Source organism: Metopolophium dirhodum, chromosome 3 (assembly GCF_019925205.1).
Source record: "Metopolophium dirhodum isolate CAU chromosome 3, ASM1992520v1, whole genome shotgun sequence".
In the NCBI taxonomy this organism is placed as follows: Eukaryota; Metazoa; Arthropoda; class Insecta; order Hemiptera; family Aphididae; genus Metopolophium; species Metopolophium dirhodum.
The window spans coordinates 11,627,522-11,646,520 of NC_083562.1; the positions used below are offsets into that span (position 1 = coordinate 11,627,522).

Here is an 18,999-nt window from a genome sequence, read left to right on the forward strand (position 1 = left end):
AATATTTTGCAATCTTCAGGTTGCGTATGCAGGGCCGTCCTTAGGGGGAGGGGGCGGGGGGATGAGCAGGGCCCTCGCGCTTTTTACTTACATTTGAAGGCTTCGCGTTTGAAAAAAGTGGGAAAATTGGTTTTCGCCCTGGGCCTCGAAAATCCTAAGGACGGCCCTGTGCGTATGGCACAAAGATTACCTTTTAAAAATAAAATCGATCCTGCCTCCTTCGTATTATTTAATAATTTAATTATATATAATTGTATAACTTAACGAACTTTTACATTATGCGTTGAATCAGATATTTTCCGCGTAACTCCAATATAATCTGATATTTTTCAAGGAGAAATCATGAATCCTTTTCACTATATTATTATCTATCCTTCTGATCAACAAACTTTTAAAAACACCCTCATCGCAGACTATAAATGCTGACGACAAAACGTGTTATCTATAACTCATCATTCAAAGCAAACTTAATATGATTAAGAATGAAATCCAAATATGGAATTCTGCCAAAAAATCCAATTAAAAAATATCCAAATTTTCCAGTTTTAAAAACGGATGACGTGATAAAACGAAACAAAAAATATGTCATGCATTATGCATTTATCCATTTTCTTGTGACTGTAAAGTAAACAATTTTACAGAAACTTGATTATAATCAACCATAGGTATTGCGTGGTAGTAATATAAAATATAAGCCCCTGACTGAGTTATTTCCCAATATGTTGCATGGATCACGATAAAAGAATCGCTCTCACTGTATATATAAGATGTATACGTACGGTTATATTTGTGTACATTACAAAGTAGTTTAGTTTTTAAGGGAGAAGAAAATGAGAACTATGGTGCTTCCTCGACAGTTTTCCCTTTTAAATGTGTGTATTTATAAATGCATTTAACGAAAGTTGTATACGATATATGATGTAAATATTCTAATTGAAAACGAATGATAATAAAACTATCTTAGTTTACGATTCTGCCAATCAACATTCTATTTTATTTAAGTGTATATAGAACTCAAATACATTTATATTATATATGTATGTGTTACTCTAGTACACAATTATCAGCTGTACAGCCTATATTCCAAGTTCCAACTCAAAACAATAAACGAGCAATATATGCAGTGAAACAAATTAAGTACACATTGTAAATTTAATATGCTTTTGATCATTATGTAATTTGTATATTTACTACAAAAAAGCTTTTATTATTTTTTGTGTTGTATGGTATTATTTAGATATTAAACAAATTTAACCATCTCTATCTTTAGTACGTGCATCAGGCTTTGTTTTGTTAGACTATGAGTGTATATATCACTACCTATATATACTGTATATAGCCTGTTTATAGGTATACACACTTATATGACTCGCGGTACTCATGAAATATAAATCATCATAAGCTATATTTGTATGAACAAATAATACATACGTATATATTAACATTATACTTCATAGCTTCCGACGTCATCGTGAAGGCGTATATACCTTGTGATGTGTTATGCTGTTATATTATTATTTATTACGTCTAGCTGGCACTCCAATGGACTGTTTATATCGTTTTAAGCGTGGTATTGTGTACCCTGGACTTAAAGAAAAAGCCAAGTGAATTATCCTCATCGCTAAAAATTAAAGTTGCTGTGTATTTTTTCTTTAAAACTGGTCACGTTTGTAAGTGTTTTAAACTTATATATAAGTTTAAAACTGCACTTATATATATATATATATATATTATAATAGTTCCCGTTGGATAAACCTAGTCCCAAACACGGCAATCGTCGTGTGCCATCGAAATTTTAAATCAATCCGTTGCATATTATTATCAAACTGAATGACACTAGACCTATGCTGCGTGTAACTTACATAAAATAGTGCAACACAATATGCAATATTGTGCATTATCGCCGGATATCTCGATTATTATTAATGTAATGTCCAATAGTTAGCCCTCCGTTATTACAAATTCGGTTTAGGTATGTCGATAATCATTTTTCCCTAGATTATAATATAATTTTACGTGGGGATTCAAACAAACACATTTTACGGTATTTTCGACCACCGGCTTCACAGCATCCATATACGTTTCTGTTTGTTCTGTATATTATGCACCATGATTCTTAGTACGTCGTATTATATACATGTGTACAATATGCATGTGTTATTGTTTACATATGCACAATCCCCGTATAAGTGTACTTATATAAAACATTTTATATATTATGCAGCTTTTCCTAAACTCACAGAAAAACGAACACGGAGATATAATAATATATAGTCGTCTAGAGCAGCGTGGTAATTTATGTAAACTACCGTTTAAAAGTAGCCAGATTAATGACTGGCCGTTTTTTTTTAAATTACATTCGCCAAACATGAATATTTCCAGTTTTAATAAATCAAACGTGTGTTTATAGTTTTTTAAAATGTGATATTCCGCTGGGTGTCTTAAGCAGTAATATATTATGTAGACTTTGAGTTCAATAATATTCCAACTTTTTTCTATAATTATTCATACAAGCGTATGCTATGGATAGTATATTTTATGATCATAAAAAATGTAATGCGTATAAAAAATGCGCTATTAAGTGCGTTTATATTCAATCAGCCCCTGCTATAAAATCAATAATTATACTATAACATAAACTATATAATATAATAATAACTTCAGCGATTTACACTTTTTGTCATGCCTATTAAATACGTTTTATCATACAATTATTGTTTAAAATTGATTTTTAATTTCAAACTGAATCGGCTTTTATATGTAATTTACATAATTTTATAACATTGAGTCCATAAAATTAAATTATATGTTTGTGTAAAACGGGCTTGTTCACGATATTTTTTTTTACACAGTAAAATTAACATTTTGAAAGTTTTAAAGCGTGTACTGAGTACGTACCGTACATATTATATACATAAACATAATTTGCTACCACAGGTTTCTGGATTGGCGTAGCTCTTAAAAAATAACTTTACTATTTAACATTTATAGTATCGCGTATAAAAGTTAGGAAAAACATTTTAATTTACATATTTAGTGCCGAGTTGCATAAAAAATTGATTAATTTAATGTTTCAATAATATTTAATGACCAATCATGGGCTGCTAAATCATATTTAAGGAATCATTAGTTCACTATCGATTCATTAAATTTTTAGTGATAATTTATGCAGCCTGAATGCCTAATATTAGTGTTCTATATAAACTTGAACTAATAATAAGTAAAACTAATCAAAAGTTAGTTTAATTATTTGTATAAATTATATAAGCTGCTAGTGCCTAATAGTAGAACACACAAGAACAGCTGTACTGATGGTACACTTTGTATAAAAGTGAATTATACAATAATTAATTGTATTAGACATGTTGAAATTTCTATATTTTTTTCTATGCTTTGTATTGTATTTATACATATTTTAACTATACAAGTTTATGAAAAATAAAGGGAGGGGGAATTGTTTGACCACGTGGCGTAAAACTCCTAAATGTGTGACTATATAAATTATGTATTATTATAATACCAATATATTTTAAATGTGAAATCTTCATAAATCATTATAGATGATCTAGACAATTATTGTCATTAGTTGTAGACTTGTAGGTAACTTTTAACCTACAAATTAGTACATTTTAGTATACATTTTTATCGTTTAATTTTAATTATATTTATGTTCTACAAGGCTAGGCAAGTTAACTATTTTTTTAACTTGTAAAAGTTACAAGTTGATTAGAAAATAAAAGTAACTTAACTTAGTTAAAAAACAGTTACTTTTTTTTCATATAAAATGTATAATAATACTTACCTTTTTTAATGCTATAACACATAACATGGTAATTCAATAAAACATTGTATGTACCTATTAAAATGAATAACTGTAGGTACTTATATATACTTCAAAAAATTACGAAACCCGACAAAATAATTAAATTATTTTTATGTATTTGTTTAGTTACGTAATGGTCTAAAAGTCACAACTATATATTATTATTATAATAATCATATTCATTATTAGAATATAATTAATTGGTTAAACAGCTCACAGCTCCATCTCCACAGAAATCAATATAAAAACAAAATTGTGAAAATAATTTTGGACGGCACGGTCGACAGACTATTTGTCCAATATACAACACGCGTAGAACCTACATAGTCTTTGAGAGAGAATTTCAAACTTTGTTTTTTGCTTATTAATATGATGAACTACTCTACTACGGGTTTGTATTATTTGTACCAATAGGCCAAGTTAACTCTGTAATTTCATGAGTTAATAAAAATATAATAATAAGTAATACTATTAATAACTAGCTGATCCCGCGCACTTTGTTGCCCGTAAAAAAATACAACTTTTTCAACTTCTTTTGGGTGCAACTCAGCCTCTCTGGTACGCAATCCGACTAGCATATCAAGTATACAATGTGTGAAAATTCCATTTGATGCTTACACCTCATCTACCCGATTAACGATTATAACAACCAAAATAATACTAATTTCTACTAATTATTTCTCCTATAACCAATAGCAACCATTTATAAACAATAATTTTCACAGTAAATATCAAAATCACCATTTAAGCATCTCCCGAGTTGGACCTACCGGGTTCAATAAATTGTGAATCAAAATCATACCGGGAACCACTCAAACACACAAAAAATGTCATCAAAATCGATCCAGCTGTTAAGGAATGCATAAAGGATACACACACACAAACATTCATTTTATGATTACCTATGTATATAGTGACTAATGAGTAATGACCGATGAGTATACAAACGTGTAGGATAGGTACTGAGTAAATAGTTATTTTTTTAATTTATTGATATGCGGTTACTCCTATAACATTTCTATAAATAATATAGGTATATTATAATATATTTAATATTTCAGATCATCATTATTTTTTTTTATAAAATTAATAAGTATTTACAAAATTGAATATATTTTTGATTTGTGGTTTAGGACTAAAATTAACTTAACGGGACAATAAAATTAATTAACTCATAAGTTACTGAATAACATTGAAATAAATGTATCTCGTTAAGTATTAGAAGTTAATTCTAAAAAAAAGTAACTCGTTTTTTAGCTCAGTTAAGAGTAACTTAATTTTTTAACTTAATTTTAACTTTTTAACTCGTTAATGACCCAGCCTTGATATTCTAAAACAATGTAATCTGTGATATAGTCATTTAGGCACTATAAAACTTAATCTAGAGCTCAAAGTTAAATATAAAACCTTATTGTAATATAATGAGACATTTTATAGTCGTAAATAGGTCGTATCAGACCAGTGTCAAAACGTTTTATAAAATATTAACGGTGTATGTATGTGTTCTTTATATTAAAGAGGATGTTATGTTTGATAATATGTACCACGTGTTGATGTTGTAAAACGAGCGCCGGTCGGTTTCCGGCGATGCTATATAGAACGTTATTAAAAATCTATACGGTGCGACATGCGTTAACAACTAACATGGAAAATAGTAATTATTTCGAATTGATTGTATAGACCCGAGTGTAGCATATTTCATAGTCTCCTTATTTTTAATTGGCTGGTGTTTACCAGTTGATAGGGTGTAAAAAGGAGGAGAAATAAAAATCTATTATTGTGACCCATTACACGCGCCGGCTTAATAACGAGCGTTAAAAATGCTGAGCGGGAGATCGTATATCTTATATGAACAGGGTCTCACCTACCGTACCTACACGAATATATTCGCCTAATCCTGCCTAAACTGAAACTTTAAATAATAATTAAAACGCTTAATGAAAATGAATAATTCTACTTTAAAAATATTAATTAATTAACTATATATCTACTTATAGTTGGCCCCATCTAGGATTAAATAAATATATATATATATATATATATATATATAGGCACGTTAATCTAAAATCAATATAAACTATAATATTTTAACCTATCTTAAACTATCCTATATGTAGTAATAATTTTCCAAAATCACGTTTCAACAATATTAAAATGAAACAGTTTTATTAGCATTTTTTTATTTTACAAGCACTTCGTAAGACTAAACCCTATATATAGGCTCGTGGCGTTAAGTACCCGGAGTGGGTTCGATTTGCGTCCCTCGTCTCCCGGTGCAAGTATAATTTTCTGCAGGTGCATCGGAATTTTAATTAAATCTACAATATATTTGCATATAATTTGTTGGCTCAACCCGGCGGTGCACATAAATGTTGACGTGATTTAGTATAGCATAAATATATACATAATATAGTCTCGCGTTGGATAAAAAAATTGACCGATTTTTTTTTTTTATATATATATTTGCATTACTCCGCTACCATCATCAAAGACGTGTTGAAATTAACGAGGAAAAGTGAACACGCGCCGCAGGTTATTTTAAGACTGAAACCGATATGTTGGCACTTGTTGACAACTACTTGCAATCGAAGTGGCTATGTAACGAGTGGGATGATAATAATAATAAAAAAAAATCACATATATTATTATGAATAATTTGCATATCCGATGAAATCATTCAAAATACAATGTATATAATAACCGGAATCAGATGTACTTATATCGTGTATTTTATTGTTTTGACTTGACGTGTTATTTTTCTTTCTATCAAATAAAATACGTGCAGTATTAATTTGTATGTAATAATATCATTGAGTGTAATATATTGCTCTATATAATACTCAATGATAATATGTATAGGCAGTGATACAAAACATGTATGAAATCATGCGCCTGGCGTTAGCAGAAAGTATTTTCAAGATGGATTTAGTCAATGTTTATCCGAAAGGTGTAGAAATAAAATATACATTTAATAATAAACGTCATATATGATTTACAAGTTTCCCGATGGTTACATTTTTAATTATATACAATATATCGCATAAATCGTTGAAACAAAGAATAATATACGTACATCTTATATAGTATTTTATATTTTGATTAAATTAAAAAAACTCAAAGTTATTGTGTATTGTATTAATAATTTCTCTTAAGATATTTTTAAAAGTTTTAAAAAAAATACGATTAGTAATTTAAAATTTAAATATTACTGATTTTGATTTTGGTATTCTATACGCACTGGTTCTTTTCGGAATTATTCCAGTCAGACCCCGAATTTCAATTTAAATATTTATACCACTACTAAACAAAATAAATTTAATATGTTTTATTATCATATAATTAACCTATACTTATAACAGCTATTACGTTTAATATATAATATCATCATACTGATACTGAATCGTTTGGTTCATTGCCATATTATACTATATAATTATGATATATAAAAGTAGCAGAATGCATATAATTGTTGACGTTATTATAACATAATATATTATATAGTAAGTGACGCGTATCTCGGGTCGACCGTACAGATACGCGATATAGGCAAAAAATGTTAGTTAATATACCTAATAATTTTATTAATGCGTTTTCTAAAATTGTAAATTTATTAAAATAATGACTAAAATTAAATATATATACACATATGATAGCTTGTTGATTTGCCATAGCCATATCGGGAAATCGTTTTAAGGTTTAATTTTACAAAGTATTCCTCCCACGCGTCAATTATAGAATTCCTCTATTGTTGGATAATTTTTATAAAGAAAAACAATACAACGCGTAGGATTTACTCAAACAATTAAATATATTTTACATTCTAGAAACATCTTGAATTTCGTCGTAATTCCATTTTACGTAGTATCATGTTTTATGGGTCATTTATTTTCTCTAGAATAACTGTGTGACATCAATGTTTAAACAAAAATGTACGCTTCATATTATATAATATTTGTTAAATAAAACTCATAAAATCCGAATTGTTTCGGTTCTTGTACTATAAACTTAAAAAATACAACACTCGAAGTTTGGTTAAACATATTTCCCAACATAACATTAAATACGGTATTTTAAACGAAAAGTAATGAAATATTATTCCATAAAGTTATTACAACTATATTATACGTTGTCCCGTATTTCTACCGACTGCACTATAATATATTAAGGATGGTTACAAATCACAATAGTCTGGAACGTTTCGAGTTCATTCGTGCTACAGTTGTATTTTTATACAAACTTCGTTCTAAGGTTATAATCAAAATGGGCGGGATCAGTTGAACTGATTAAAAAAAATAGAATATATAGGTAGGTACTATATTTAAAATTAAAATTGTAATATTTCGACCAATCCAGGATACAATTCTGCATTACATTTAGGTATATTACACCAAAATACTTATATGTGTTACCGCCCGACGACTTCTATTTTTTTTTTACGATCATGCACGATAATATTTGATAATATATGCGTACCTATATATTATATACTGTGTATGTTGTATCAGCTAGAGTTATACTAAAAATTGTCTACCAGCGCGATCTACAATTATTTTATCAAGGTTTTCCTAGGTTTTTCAAACCTACCCATATCGTAAATATACAATTGATTAGAATTTCTACATAACGATTGTAGAGGCTAATAATATTAAACTGTCAATATTCTTACAAGAAACGGGTAAACTTAGTTAAACCATATTTGCGAATCCTATTCCTTGTAGCGCCCGTCCTGTATGATGGATTAGGCCGGAGGTGTTCAAGACTCGTTTAGCTACATAAAATAATTGCCTAATAATAAACCTATATTACAATCCACAATCGCGTATGGCGACTGCTGCGACGCGTAAATATCTACGCGTTATAGTCTATAGATTCGTGTTCCGAATTTCGCCCCACGGCAGTTAAATGGCCACCTGAATTTTTTATTTTTATTTTTTTAAACTTATATATTAAGTTAAGAACGGTAGTTCAATCAGAGTTTGTCGTTCGAAGTTATAGCTAATTTAATTGTATCATTTATTGCAGAGATCACTCTCGGAGAGTGTGAACTGTGGGCACGCTATATATTCTTTGTTATTCTGTCTTAATCTGTGTGGCAGACTCCTGGTTACTCGTATTAACATAAGTACTTCGTGACCATAGATCATAGTTGCAAGTGACAACACATTTACATATATAAATATATATATTGTGATGATATGCAACCGGAGCCGACAGGCGTAGGTAGCAACTTCTTGTGTTTAATTTAATTGGCAATTTTACGAAGAGGTTCGTACTCCGTAGGATCTCGAGTCTAGGGACTGGAGTTGGTAGCGCAGAGAGCAGCTACTTGTTAGGTTATCAGTCTATCCGAATGGTAGGTATTCCCCTCCCCCAGATGGGCAATTTCCACCACCCAGGGGTAGCCCCTCCACCACCACCGTCTAACTCGAAGTTCTTCGGAGTTTGGCAACTGGAGTAGGAAGCGACTACTTTAACTGGCAAGGTTACAATACATATTATATACATACACTATCGTAGACATGAAAAAGGAAAAATACGTGGGAACTATTTTATCGCGTGTGTTGGAGAAAACGGCCGTGACGGCAGTTTTTAAAGACTGACAGATGGAAAACATCATGGTTTACCGTGAACACTATAACCACTAAGAACTATTATAAGTTGAGAGCGTGGTGGTTGGTTGGATCGCGTGTGCTTAGAATCTCATTAGATTTTAAAACACGCTCGCACTTGAATTCTATATAGTTCTATAAATCAACGTACCTTGGCTATAGCTCGGTAAAAGTTCGGTCATGGCACTCGCCGACCCTTATCATTGTTTATAGCTGGTATACCCGTGTTAAGCGGTTAAATGCAATATTTTCATTTGATCGACCTTACCGTTCAATTCACGACGATTTTTAATCGAACTGTTCTTTCGTCACCATCTCCGAGTGCGTGTACTATATACTATATACTATAGTATATAGTAACGTAAGGTGCGATTCTACGATGACATTTAGACGAAACTAATCTTAAACGATCCCTATATCACCATCGGCCAGATGAAACGATGAGCCGCTATTTCCCGAGGATTTGAAGGATTACGTGCCAGGCGGCTCGTGAAGGTAGAAAACACATTAGTCACTTATAATACCATTCACAAGTTTTTATGGAAATAACAGCAATTGCAAACACTTCTTACGGCGCTTATTTAGAATCAACTGTATTTTCGTAAAATTATTATACATATTTAGAAAATCCAAGTAAAATAGTCGTGTGATTTATAAAAATTAGGTATTATTTGTTAATAACATTTTTAAGCAGTATATTCTATATAGTCCTTTACCATTTTGCTACAAACTCAACATTCTTTATAAACTATTGAAATATAGAAAATATAATTTAATATTATACACTACTTAATGCCAATCTACAACAATTTTTTATCGAATTTAATTATTTAAACATTATAATTATTATTAAAATGGTATAGGTATGTTTAATAGATCATAGAACCTTGTTCTATAATTATCGAATATTGTATCGGTAAACAAATTGCAAAAATATTGATAAAAAAGTATTGAATTTCTTGAAGGTTTGACGTTTTACAGACATCGTACACACAATTTTTCGAAACATTTATTTTTAATACAATTTTAACTTTTGTTCTCTGTTTTACTAACCCAATATTGTTTGTTATAATTTATAACAAATATTGTTATAATATTATTTTAATAATATTTTCCCTTACGTTTTTGTCTCGGTGGAGTGTATGTACACAAACACAACACATTTCGAAATAACTCTGTTGACAGCCACAAAAATATTTTACCAAAACTGTTCACGTCTTCGCGTGGCACTACCGAAAAGCAATTGTCAAAATTGCATTAGGTTTTCTGTGTATCAAGTACATACTATATAATACGGTAGGGCGTAGTGCGAGTATAAACATAGTTTGTTGATTTATTCATATAGAGTCGTTCCGCGCGTTATTCTCGTATAATAATATAATCGTAATAATCATAATAGTAATAATAATAGCAGTGCTTAAGACGTGTGTATCCTCTAAACAGTCTATAAACCATACGAAATATCGTCGTATAAATGCCAAATGGTAAATATTATATTTGATACTACATATACACATCACTTCAAGCACACGTGCAAAGCAATCGGAAAACGTTTATTCCCTGAGTAGTTGTTTATTTTATGTATACCTAATATCGTAAATTTTTTTTATTTATTCATTAAACAAAAATGACATGACATTTATATAAGTGCTATACAGAATAGTATAATTACTCGTTTTGTACAGCGGCAACATCCATCGTTACGAATGTTAAAATAGGATATCTATTGAATCATATTTTTTTTTAATTTAAAAATTATTTTGTAGTTAAAAATATATAAAATGTTAAATTTTTATAGGTTAGGATTGAAAATTTAAAACAAGTTTCCGCGTAAATCGGTAAATAAATTACTTTATTCACAATAATATCTAATATAGTACATATACTACATCGTCTTCGCTCAGAATCGTTTTTCGTATACAATGATATTATATTCAAATTGAACACCATTTATTACAGTGACCCACTTGTAACCTATTGTACAGCAGAGCGTCACCCACCTGTCTACCGTTTTTAATTTCACATTATTAAGTGAAATATTTTTACTGAAAACGTCTTTGTATACCTTTAGACATTTGATGTTGAATCAATAGTTTCTATTATTGCCACTTTTCGTAGTCGTGACTCGTGAAGCAATACCAATATCCATCGGTTCAAAGGTCTGCTGCACGGATGACCGCCCAATCACGAACCGGTTGTCATCGCGGTTTGCTGAAATTTTTCTGAACGTGTCGAAACACCTAATACATTTTTTAACCGTTATAACTCCCTATAAATCCCTATGTGTAATGGGCGTCATTATAATTCGTACTAACCACATGTGGTCTTCGTGTGATACGTTGATACGTATTATTATTTTATTTTAACTCACCTTTACAGGGTTCTTATTTTATCATAAACAAAATAATATCTATATTAAAAAATTCAAGACAATTTTTTTAATACATATATTTTTTAAACGTTTTAGAACATATACTATTTTACGTTTTCTATGATATCAGTATATTATATATATTATTTCTTAAAATTCAAAAATCCCTTGTATATTTTCTTAGATAAAATAATCGTATTGTATAAAGTTAAATGATGACCATATAATTTGACTGTAGGTCTTTATTAAATCTTACGCAAGTCTATAATAATATTTCACTATTCGAACTCAAGTTATATAGTTGGAAGATATATCGTACGAGATGAAATTCTAGTTAGAACAATATGTCTCTCAGCCGTTCAAAAACGTCAAAATATTATGTCATCAGTATCTTTTGTATAGCATTATGGTACTACACTACTATAGTATAAAATATACTTCATCGTACTTGTGTAATAAAAACCAAGTTCAATGTCATTAAGTCGTGTGGTTTTATTACCCAGATAAACCTTGAAGAAAAAACCGTTGTGCAGTAGTGAAAGAACATTTTTCATACAAGCTCCGTTTTGTGCTTGACTACATAGTGATAAAAACAATATTAAGTAATATATATATTTTTTTTAATTTAACTTAATTTAATAATCTAATCGTGTGCTTCTTGCAATCACCATCAGAATCATCGAAATATTAGCTGTTAAAATACAATATTATTGAGATAAACGAGTATTAATTATTGTTATATAACTAACCTATATTAATACTCTTTTCGATCGTTAATAAAAGTGTAGGTATATAACATAATGAAGTGTTTGATCGAAAACAATTAATTTCAGATTACTTGCGTTCATTTCGAAACTCGTATTAATTTATTTTTTATTAGCAATCATTAATAATGAATTATTGTACATAGGTGCAGATGTTAAATTAATGTCCTTTTTGCTCTCAATTTTGTATGTCAGTATTCGTTTAAATAACAACGTCCGTGTAGACTGTAGACATGTATAGATATTGCGCAGTTACTCATCTAATCACAAGTAGTTTTGGGAATAGCTAAAAGTATAGTGAAATACCAACGCCGCCATTTTAAAAGGTTTAGTTAAAAGCCTACGATCTTTTCGACAGCTGCAATCCATTAGTTAGCACTGTGTTACTGCAGCCAAAACTTCTCTGAATGAAATAATGTCATAATATTGTAGATAACGCAACAAAATTAAATCCGTTTGATGGGTCCCGCGGTAAGGCGCTATTGCAGTTTTTACTCAATCACTAGTAGTTATAAAAAACACGACTGCGACAACCACCTCCTCCTCCACCAACACTGCCTCAAATTAATTTTATTTATTATATGAACTCATTTGCCTACCCCGTTCCTCGGGCTATTTTGGGACGGTATATTATTATTAACGGTACAAACGTGCAGTGTATACATAACAATCTAACAAGCTTATTTTCGCGACGATTAGATCGTCGGGGGAAAAAACATATAATATGAGACCTAGCTCTGGTGAAACCTTACAACAAAAAAAACGTTGTCCGCTATTTGATCCGCTTGTGTTGTGCTGTTTTCGCCGATGAAATATACGCGAGTACGCGACCCGTCGAACCCGTTGGCAAAATCACTTTTTTTCATAGAGGAGGACGAGCTGGCCAGCTGGGTATAGATATATCGCTTTAAAGTAGTTTTCATGTATTCAAGTGTTTGTGTATGTGTGTGTGTGTTTGTGTGTGCGAGTTTTTGTTTGTGTATGCGAAAGAGGATTTCGAGTGAAAGGCACCCAATGACACATATCACGTCATACATTTTTAATCCACGCGCATAATGATAAGGTCGACGATGGCGGTCTGTTAAGTACTTATAGTGCAAAATTCGTGGTTCCGTCTCTGCTTCTTGCGCCTATCCGTGTAAACGACCATAGGAAACGATAATGATAGCTATAACAAAACGATGACCCGGTGACAAAACGAGTTTTGAACATTTTTTTTCACCAGCATTTTTTCTACAATTAACATTTTTCTGATCCCATGTGTTTTTAGTATTTATTGCAGACATATAATAACTACAGATTGGTATATAACAATACGTAGAAGTCCAAATTTATAATAAATATAAGCTGGTTTGGCGATCGCTTCTATATCGTCTACAATATAGGATATAACTACAAAAACTCTTGAGTAGTACACATATATGAATACATAGTCGATTACCCGATATTAAATATTTTATATATGTAGAAATATTTACTTATATTTTTTTTGTCTTACAAAAATCTCCCTCAAATCTTGTCTCGCCAAATTTTGTGAATTGGGTCAGCCATAACCGTCTTTATATATTGAACACGGGTATACATTAAATATATATATATACGTATGGCCTATTTTCTGCAAAATGTATCATCATCGTCATCGTCTTTTCGATTTTTTTTATACCTTTATATATATATATATATATATATGTAAGAAAAAACAAATATTTTAAACAAGACGTACACTGTTATATATTTCTCGTAAACCAGCTACTGATTTTTATATGGAGAATAATTTATAATTCTCATTAAATATAATCTCCTTCCACCTGACTTAGAACGCCATCGACATCATACAAATATTTTGAAAGTCATGCCTATGCTATTTATATACATTTTTTTTTATACGCATTAGGTAGGTTACATATTTATTTGACGTAAGATCTGTGTGGCACATATTATTATCATCGCATCGTTTCTGTAATATATGTATATGAAAAAACGTTTATACAGACGTGGTATTTATTAAAACTCTTAAATATATATATATATATATATTTATATTTATATATGATATTATTAAATCTCTGTATCTACTGTTATTTTATATTATTTGATAAGAGTTGTGCAATGTGCTCGTTTTCTTCGTCATATTTTTTTAAATGTTCTGAGAATTTGAGAACAACGCAAGTTTATATTATGAACTATAAGGGAATAATTTTGTATACATTATTGTTTGGATTATAAAACTGTTACTAATTATATACTAATAAATGTGTTTTATTGTTTTTTTCTAGGTAAGCGGGAACATTTAATCACTACAACTGGTATACACAACAATTTGAGAATTTTCAAAAAAGTATTTTATCATTTTTTTTTTTTAATCAAACTTTTATTTTATAACTGGCAAAATATCAGCATTTGTTTTGTGATGAATTATATTTAATTTAAAAAAAAATTATAATTTTCAACAACAAATTTAATATTTGATTCAAACTTGATGTATGTGAAGTTATCCCACGATTTTAAACGAATCCATTCGAAAAATGTGCCAATATTATGCAAATCAATTACAAATAATTGAAAGTGGTTTTTTTTAGAAATTTGCAATCAATATTTTTATTTTTCGAATATTACAAGTTTTTTCACCAGTTATGGTGTTTTGCTTATAGTATTTTAATGACTAATTTGAAAATACTAAAAACCAATTTTAAATATTTTGCAATTTATTTGAAAATTAGTGGCAAATATTTTGAATTTATTGAACAAAGTCACGGTTAAAACTTCATGAACATTCAAACTTGAAACTAAAAATTAAAAGTACATGTAAATTATTTTATTTTTTTGAAAACACTTTTTAGAACTTCCATAAATGATTTTAATAACTATATTCGGGCACTCAGTAAGTTGAAAATCTTGCAACAGTAATTAATGTTATATGAACTGATTAAATTATTTACTAAAATGGAAATAAAGTACCTAACAAGGCTCAATATTATTAAAATAATATAGACTGTAGAATCTACAGTGTAGTCTTCAGTTAAGTAAACCAACCAACCTCTAAAGACAAAACACAATATCGTAAATTTGATACACAACTATTAATCAGTATACCATATTAGATACTATGTATGTTATAATACCTAACTGTTCAAAACAATGATATTAATTATCGTTTAAAGATACTCGTATGTAATAATTGTTTAGTTATTATTTTTTGTTCAATAATATATTATTTGGTGATAGGGATAGTACTTTCTAATATTGTTTTGAACAAGGCCAAATTGTTTAGATTAAAAATTATTTAATTTCCTCTTATTTGTTTTAACTCGACGATCGTTACTGGACTCGTTTTTATAACTCGATGTAACTGATTGTGAGTGGAATATTAGCAACATTAATAATTTAACACCGCAACGGTTATATTTTACAAAATTACTATTACATTATGTATTATATATTTATTCAATTTAATAATATACGATTAAAGTGTTTACAGATTAATATAAAAATAATTTGTGTTATTATAGTAAACCAATTGATCAACCCAATTATTAGATACCTACCTACTATTATAGTCGTGAACAACCATTTTAATTCGAAATGGTTTTTGTTCCATTAGAAAAAAATATTTTAACTTTCAATTTAGATTGTTCAAATAACATGATTATAATTTATGAGCTATTTATTTTTATTTAATATTTCTTGTCGATAGAATAGGGTAAAAAACACCTATAACATCGTGTTCGTTGAAAACTAATATATTTATAACTTATAAACTATAATTAACATTTTAATAACTATATCGAAGACGAATGTTTCAAACTCCCGATAAGGGTAAATATTTGAAAACATTATTTTTCTACAGTTCATTATTTTGATTATTACATTTTTTGGTTTATGTGATTTCCAATTCTGTATTGAACGTTTTAGTGTATTTTTTTTTCTTTTACAATATGAACATAAATTGCACACGTGTACTGAGATTGTAATTCTGATAATACCAAAGTTCATATTGTGAATACTAATATGTCGTTTATAAGGTCACAGAATTCGGGTTTTTTGACTAAATTTAAATTTAATGACCAATTACGTTATTTTTTCCTTGGATTCGAAAATAATGTAATATAGTGGCAGCACTCAGCAGCACATTTAAAATTTAAATACCGTCATACATAATATTATTAGTATGTTATACTTAGGTGTGTACTGTATTTTATATCTATTTCAGATTCAACGGGTCTTTTATAGATCTTCAAACGTACGTCAAAAATCAAAATAATAAATTAGGTATACTTTAAAAAAAAACACTTCTGTACGTAAAGATAAATAATATTCCTGGAATGTATTGATTTTTAAAAAAGTATGTTTATTTAACCTATATTTCACCAACCTAAGCTAACATATTTAATATAGTTTTTAGTTACTTTGAACACTAATTATTATTTCAAAAATTATATAGATAGAAAAATAGATCTTAATTAAAAATAATTTATTAATTTACAACAGCGTAGTAGTGTATCATACATTTCTCGTAATGCCCGGTATTACACAACTTCTCTTAATAAAAAATAAATTCAATACTTTTTCGAAATAATGTTAAACGTACCCATAGATACTTAAATTAATATGATATAAATAGGTATAATATATAATATAATATAATATATATATTCATATATTGTTTACATAATACAATGAGCTTTCAAACTATAATTATTATAAAAAATATATTATATAATATAAATTGAGTATGGAGACCTCATGTTTCTATAATATCTACAATTGCTACAAAACACCACATCGCGACCATTACCGTGTATGTTTGTATTTTTTGAAAAATCCTACTGTAGTACATGTGACTACGACGCACTATGTTCGACGTTTTGTTCTTCTGGTTTACCAATTATGCCACCCGAGCCCACGTAAATGCATAGGTATACCATTATAACAATGTAAAGTCTGACATGCAGCAACTTCTACTGTTAAATACTAAGACGAACGACATAACTGCATAGTCTTAAAATAAAATATACCAAGGTACCTATAAATATTGATTTACCAGTTTAATAATTCCCTTTACTATAATAGTATATATTACATCAATGTACTAGGTCTGGTTGTCCCAATAATATATATATGTATATTATATAATACTGTGGTTGTGTCCTCGTGAGTATTTAACACTTTTTTGTTTTCTCTGATAACAGTTCTAAGTTCTAACCGCATAATTAGGTGACATTTACGATATATATATATGTGTGTGTGTGTGTGTGGGTATTATAAAATAAGGGTGCGTTATGGCCAGGAAACCCGTCAAGTGAACAATATATATGTAATATCCATCGTGTGGTGGAAGCAAATAATCTTTTTGGATTTTCTCGAATGTGTCCGGAACACTATAGCATATATAGTTTACGCCGTTGCTCGCTGCCGTCAAGTGCAGTCGCTTAAAAACTTTCCATATTTTCTATATACTCGGTTGCAGTAAACACATGACATATAATATATAATCACTCTGCTGAATTTCCTTTTAATGTACTTACTGGAGCAGGGGCCGAACCCCTATCCCACTTTATTTCCCGTCAGTTTTTTCTCCTCGTGACCACAAACTTTATGTTTCTGTTTACAGAAACGCGTCTGGTGCGAGCTTTTAAAAATATACCGTGCGATGTGTACACTTCGGTGTGCATACAGGTCGTATTGTATCGTACTGTCGATAACGCCGTCAACGGGCATCCTGCGCCTTACATGCTTCTGCAGTGGGTATTATTTGACATAATATGTAGTATGTATGTGTAATTTATTTATATTTGTGTGTGTGTGTGTGTATACGTATACGTATTTTCGTGCCGTATGTGTGAACACAGGGAGGGTCGTTTGGCTCTTCGAGTTTATAATAAATTTGCCACCGTGTCTTGAACCTCCCCCGGGACCCTGTATCCGAAACGAGCCAACCGTCACGATATACGTACATTATGTCAGGCATGTGATGATGTGATACGTTCCATATAACATCGGGTCTGTTGTCTGAAATCTTAAAATCACTTATATTTACTATATAATCTATAATCAGAGTATCGTATAATTAGAAATATTGGCACTGAAATCGGAACCTGATTGGAACTCTTATTTAATTATCTCGGGGTACTGAAATCTAAACAATAATATCGATAACCGGAGTTGCCCAGATTTTAGATTTTTGCAAGTTTTAATTCTATTTCATTGTTTTTTTCAATGTATTAAATTTTATCAATATCTACAATATTGTCTTATAAAGATAAAATGTTGGCTTTTTTTTGATTTAATATTTATTTTAATATGAGGCACGCTATTGATTTTTTTTTTTTTTTTGATATAACTAACTCTTATTTTATACTCGGAAACAAATTTGTTATTTTTAATAGCGCGGTATTCACTAAAACTAGAATCGGAATTTTTATTTGATGTAGT

General features: G+C 29.6%; 1 protein-coding gene across 3 annotated transcripts in view; it reads left to right on the top strand.

Annotated features, from left to right (window-relative positions):
* LOC132940465 (protein-tyrosine sulfotransferase) overlaps positions 1-18,999 on the top strand; it is a 105,339-nt gene that overhangs the window by 33,383 nt on the left and 52,957 nt on the right. Inside the window, exon 1 of one of the 3 annotated variants that reach the window (XM_061008098.1) lies at positions 18,167-18,308. The exons of the other annotated variants lie outside the window; for them this stretch is intronic. The gene's annotated coding sequence lies outside the window, so the exon portion shown is untranslated. Of the gene's footprint in view, positions 1-18,166; positions 18,309-18,999 lie in introns of those variants that run through there. 3 annotated transcript variants of the gene reach the window in all.